The 6331-nt window shown below is 52.5% G+C and overlaps 1 long non-coding RNA gene across 1 annotated transcript; it reads right to left on the bottom strand.

Moving 5' to 3' along the window:
• Positions 1–1934: 1934 nt before the first annotated feature.
• Positions 1935–4370, bottom strand: LOC114708767. The gene is made up of 2 exons (XR_003736840.2): positions 4050–4370; positions 1935–2706 (listed from the first exon to the last, which is right to left on the bottom strand). It is a non-coding gene; the product is annotated as an uncharacterized LOC114708767 (long non-coding RNA).
• Between the last annotated feature and the right edge of the window lie 1961 nt (positions 4371–6331).

Here is a 6331-nt window from a genome sequence, read left to right on the forward strand (position 1 = left end):
CAGGGACACAGAGGACTTCCAACAATGCTCCTAATCTCATGGTTCTCAATGGGAAGACTTTAGAAACACGTGGCAGCTAGCAATCAGAACTGAGAGGAAAAGGAAGTGGGACTTGGACTTTGAAAGTGTTATCAAGGTGTGTGTGTGTGTGTGCGTGTGTGTGTGTGTGTGTGTGTGTGTGTGTGTGTGTCTTCTGTGATAACTACTGCCAACTGCAATCACTGCTCTAACAAGTGACATGTCCTAAGTGGACCTCACAATCCCCCCATTTACCAGCTACCCTCACTCAGCATAAACGTACATACACCCCACACCATATATATCATTGGTTTGACGTGAAAGGTGTTTTATCAAGATAAAACAGATACAAAGACAAGGAAAGTTCCAATGAGACCGACCGCCCTCCAAGAAGAATGCCATCTCGCGGAACAATCTGTCCCAAAGTTTGTCCACCTACATCATGGTTACCTGAGTGTTAGTTTAAAATACATCCTAAGATAAGTCTAGGGGTACAAGCCTGTAATGCTGGCTTTGAGAGTGGCTGGAGCAGGAGGTTCACATATTCAAGATAGCCTGGACTAGAGTTCGTTCAAGGCCAGCCTTGAACTTAGCAAGACCCCATCTCAAAATAAAAAGCAAAAAGGGTACGTAACTCAATGATAGAGTGTTTGCTTATCATGCACAAGTCCTGGGTTCAATTCCCAGTACCACAAATAATGATTAAATGTATTTCTGAGCCGCGGTGCTCACCAAGTGAATCAGAAACTCCTGCTGAAATGATCTATGCTGTTGGCTAAGAGCTGCTGTCCTAGAGAGCTCAGCCTCACATGTACATCTGTGACCTGTCCCAGCTCTCCAGTCCCCAGAACAACTCTGCTGCACCAGAGGCTCCCACACAGTGACTAGCATCACTTCAGGCTCTCCCCCCCCCCCTTTAGTGCCAGGGATTGAACCCAAGACCTCGCACGTGCTAGGCAAGTGCTCTGCCACTAAGCTATATCCAATTCTATTTTTTTCTCCTTGGATACACCATTTTCGTTACCTTGACAAACACCTTCAACCTTGCAATCTACCAGAATCTGATGGTATCATGTGCTTATAGTGGCTTTCTCTCTAAAAGCAAAAAAAACAATTCTTAACCGCTATCCACTTACCGTGTTGACGGAAGACCTCCTGCTTTCTCTTCTCCTGTGGAAACCTTGCTTCTTCTGAAGCTGCCATCCACTTCCAGAGATGTTAAAATCAGAACTCCCCCAGCCCAGCGCAGCTCTGCCCAGCATGGGCAACACCTTCGCCCACGCCCCCACCTCCGCTTACTTCCCATGAGCAGGCCTTATCGCTGAGAGCCATCTAGTCTCCCCTTTGACTTTACCCAAAGCTGCATTTTTCTCCAGATCTTCCAGACTGATGGCCTACAGCCTCTGCCTACCCAGGAATTAGGGAAATCCAGTGCTACTGAAGACTCTTGCAAAGGGCATCTTAAGGTTAAGATTTTTCAGGGGCTGGTGTGTGTCACCACAGGTACTGGAGATTGTCCTTCAAAGCATCTTCTCTATCATAGTCACTATTGGACCTTGTCCTCCTTCCAAGAGGACATTTCAAAGACAGAAATTAGTCTGGTCCTATCTGGGGTACCATTAGGAAATCCCTAAACATAAAAATCTTAGTCTCTGTAGAAGTCCTAGGTACCATTGTCTTCCCTACACCGCGCCTCTCCAGTTCCGGAATGCCTCTCATCCTTCTAGGGACATTTCAACAAGGGACTAGTTCATCTCAACCACAAGCCAGCAGGAAATACACATGGAAAGCCCAGTGACTCCCTAACAGCAGAGCCGGAGGGAGGGTCTCCCTCCACTCTTTTCGGGACGTCTGAGTAACAGCACAGCTGTTAAGTCTCCCCCCCCCCCCTCAGGCCTCTTCACCCTGCAATTTTGTTTTTCCTGTCCTAGCTGCCCAGAGAAGTCCACAGCCACTGACTTCAGGTGTGGCTGTAGATGATGTCCTGTCCCTCTGTGCTCCGGATTCCTTTGCCTAGCTGCTCAGAAACAGTCCAGTGCCATCTAAATCCCCTTACTGGGGCTAGTGGAGGTGGAAAGAGACGAGTGTGCAGTCCGGAGACCAGCAGAGGTGGAAGACTGTGGGGAATGCCAGCTTTAGTCCATCTGGGAAGGGCAGCCTGGTGTGCCACTTCCCATCATGGAGCTCTCCACCCAGCCTGCCCTTCCGTGCACATGACCCCTCTCCCTCTGTGGTCGCCAAGGGGTTATCCTGAGCAAGTTTGGCGGCTCTCCGTCTGCCGCAGTGCCAGAATCTGAGTCACTGGTCACATGCCAGTGCAGTACTGCCAATTGGGGCGGCATCGGCTTGGTTGGGTGCCAAGCAGTGGGACCCAGATGGTGATGATGAAAGAGAGAGGAAGGAGAAAATCCAGCCACACTTCTAAGAGTGGACGGTGCCAATGGGATCCACGCAAAGGTACCCTCGCCATTCCACAGCCCCGCTGCCCACGCAGCCCCTCCCTGCAGCACCTGCAATCGTGGTACATACAGACCAGGCTAGAGGACACGGCCATCTTCGGCGGGGAGGTGACGGAGGCCAGCACCACTGTCGGGGCTCGCCACGCTTCTTCCTTGGGGTCTTAGCGATGGCGCGCTCCCTCCATTGTGTCCTCATGTGGCACTTCATCTGTCATTCGGCTCTCCACGTCTAAGAGGGAATGGGAAGGAGGACCTGGCAGAGAAGTCTCTTCTCCCAAAGAAAACATCCTTCATCCCACCATCTAACTCCTGGCACAACAACCTTCTTAACCCAGTGAGAGGGGCACCGTCACCCTCCCCAGTCTACACAACACCAGAGCCGTGCCAGGCCCCACGGGCAGGGCCAGCTTCCCTCGCAGCCCAGTTCTGCTGTCTTCCTCAGGGTTCTCCTAAGAGGCCACCCTGGCAGCCCAAAGAGGCTCTCCCTGGGTAGTAGTGGCACAGTCCCTCCTGCTCCCTCTTCCATTCTTCCTTGGCGCCTCCCCATCTACTCTTTTCACGCCCCAGGCTGGAACAGAGGTAATTCCCTCCTAGTCCAGACACTTCTCAGAGCTCATCCTAGAGGGACAGCGGCATCAGCAGCAACACCCCCTCTCTACCTCCTTGTCCCTCTAGTCCCCATAACCCCAGCCGTGGGCACGAGCCCAACACTTGTGATGCCAACAGCTCCTGTGTGCCGCACAAGGACTCCCATCTCTGCCCCTCCACTCGTCCCCTCCCATCTCTATGGGCACAAGGGTGGCAGCTGCCGTGCCCATGCCTGCAATCAGACAGCATGAAGCAACTCCTGCCCCCTCTTCTCCCCTCCAAGGCCCTACACCTCTCCCCTCCCTCTTCCACTCCATCCTTCTGTCCTAGTTGGATGCTACAGTGGCAACCGCAATGCCAACCCCCACCCGTGCCCAGGAGGTTCACATACAACACACGCGTATGCGTACATGTACACACGCGCGCGCACGCACAAACACACACACACACACACACACACATACACGGCCCCACGAGTGCCAGGCAGCGGTGGGCAGACACACGGCAATGCAGTGACCGGTGCCCGAGGAGGCAGCCAGATTCGGCACCTGATCCAGTACCCGTTTGGGATTGGGTGGTGGGCAGGCTGGCGAAGGGGCGATGGAGGCAGGCGACGGCCCTAGGTTGGCAGCGGATGGAGCTAGGAGAATGGAGGGAACAGATGCTCTTTGCCCAGCCTCCCTCCCTCTCTCTCCCTGAGATCAGTGCCAAGCTGGGGGGATGGGGAGAGGGGAGGATGGGGGAAGGGTGGCATTTGGAGAGCTGGCAGGCAGGGGGGGGGGGAGCTGGGTCCGCCCAAGCTGGGCAGTGCCGGCACTGGCTGCCGCCTCTCCACTCTGCCATCTGTCTCGCTCCTCTCCCCATCCCTTTCTCTTTCTTTCTCTTTCTCCTTCAACCATGGTAGGATGAAAAGAGGAAGGCAGGGTCCTCATCCCACCCATCCCAACCTCTATACCACCCCCCTCCTTCCTTCCCACAACTCACCACACCATACCACCACCAAGCCATCTGTGCGCTCTCGCCTCCTGGCTCGGTCACCTTCTTTCACTCGCCTTCACCCTCATGCCAAAACAGGTGCAATTTCAATATATATAATATGCAGTATATGTTATATATATATGTATATGTATGCACACACACACACACATATATATATATACACATTTAAAGGCAACTTAAAATGAAAACTATTTTCTTTGGAATGTCCTGTCCTTCAGAGTCTGGGTCCTCGTTGCCAATATTTATGTGGCAGGCAAAGGGAGGGGACCCTGTCCTCAGCTGGTGCCCATGGATCCGATGCCAAGGAGGAGGGGTGGCTGGGGTGGGGTGGGGGTGGGGTGGGGTACCGGGAGAGCTCTCTTCTTTCTGCGCCCGGGGTTGTTTCTTTTTTTCCTTACTCTTCTACTTCCGGAGTAGATTCAAATAGACCTGGAGTCTTCCCCACCCCCAGCCCCCCAGCCCTGGTTTCCAGGGCCCCTGTGCCCTTCTCTCCCGGCTTTTGATTCTATTCCTCGATCACCCTTTCCGGTTTTGTGTGTGTACGTGTGCGTGCGTGCAAGTGTGCTCGCATCCATGGCAGTGGGCACCGTGCCAGCCACCACACTGCCATCTGCGATGCCTTCTGCAGCCTCGGCTACTTCTCTCTGCCACCTTCGGCTCACAACCCCCCCAGCATCCTAGCTCCCCACCCCCCAGTCCCCAATCATTAATTAGCTACTGAATTAATTAAATCGTGAATGCTAATTAACATTCCTACAGGGCAGGCTGCCAGGCTGGGGGCAGAGAGAACACAGAGGAGGCAGAAGGAACCCCAAGGAGGGATGAAGGGGAAAGATGGCAGGGTGGTGACAGGCAGGGCAGGGCTGCAGGGAGAGGGGACTGGCATGGAAAGTGGGGGTGTTAAACACCTAGAGGTAAGTGAATGCAACACAGCACAGCCTCCCCACCCCAGTGAGACATCGGAAATTCCTCATCAACTTACCTCCGTCCCGATCTGAGGCCAGCTCAGGGGACTCTGATGGTGTGGCATGGCTCACTGGCTGCCAAACATAGCAGCCAGAGTTCAGTCTCTGAGAACCACGTGCAGAAAGGAGAGCCCTGGCTCCAGTCAGTGTCCTCTGACCTCCACATGCACGCCATAGCATACATGCCCACACACGCGTGCGCATGCACGCACACAAATAAATACATGCAATAAAATAACTAAATAAAGGCTCCGCTATAAAAAGAAAGAAAACCAACTCTGAAACTGTGAGTCCACAGCTATGACCTGTCCGCCCATCCGTGGCCCTCAGACCAGGTCAGCAGAAGATTTGGGGCTCCTCAAGGCCCATGTGGAGCCCATCCTTTTCTGGCTGCCACAGGCACCAGGCACACACTTGGTGCACATACAGACATGCAGGCAAAGCACTCATACACATAAAAAGGAGTGCGTCTTTAAAAAAACTCGTTACAGTTTAAAAACAACTGTTAACTGTTTACCCGACCTATTCTCCAACTCGTTAGGTCATGGAACCCCGTGCACGTGTGTTTGTGTGTGTTCAGTTTATTGGCAGGGGCACATGTCCGCCACAGAGCATGTTTAGAGACCAGAGAACAACTTCTGGGAGTCAGTTCTCTTCTGTCTGCCACCACGGATCCTTGAGGTGGAACTTAGGTCGTTGCATTTGGCAGCAGGGACCTTTACTGAGCCAGCTCAATGGCTCTCTGGTTTTACTTTCCTGAGACAGAGTCTTGCTATGTAGTGCAGGCAGGCCTCAGACTCAGTGTGTAGCCCAGGCTGTCCTTAAACTCACAGCAGTCCCCCTGTGTGCGAAGATTAAAGTACGAGCCACCAAGCCCAGCTTCCACCTCTTTATCTCACTTTTTTCTTCATTTTCCTTTCTTTTTCTTTTTTGCCCCTCTAAGGATTGAACCCATGACCTCGTGTAAATTAGACAAATGTTCCACCATGAGCTATACCTGCTTTGGGGAAAGTACTGCATCAAATGATCAGAAGTTTTGGTCTAGAAGTTGGCAGACAGATCCATTGTCTCAAGGTAAAGAGGATTCTTTTTTTGTTTGTTTTTGAAATAAGGACTGTCTATGTAGAACTGGCTGTCCTAGAACTATGTAGCCCAGGCTGGCCTCGAATTCAGAGATCCACCGGCCTCTGCCTCCCAAGTGCTGGGATCAAAGGTGTGTGCCACCACACCCAGCCTGGTGAAGAGGATTCTAAGAGTCTATAAAATGACAACAGAGAGCTCCATTATCCAAATATAAACCAG

Source organism: Peromyscus leucopus, chromosome 9, assembly GCF_004664715.2.
Source record: "Peromyscus leucopus breed LL Stock chromosome 9, UCI_PerLeu_2.1, whole genome shotgun sequence".
Classification (NCBI taxonomy): domain Eukaryota; kingdom Metazoa; phylum Chordata; class Mammalia; order Rodentia; family Cricetidae; genus Peromyscus; species Peromyscus leucopus.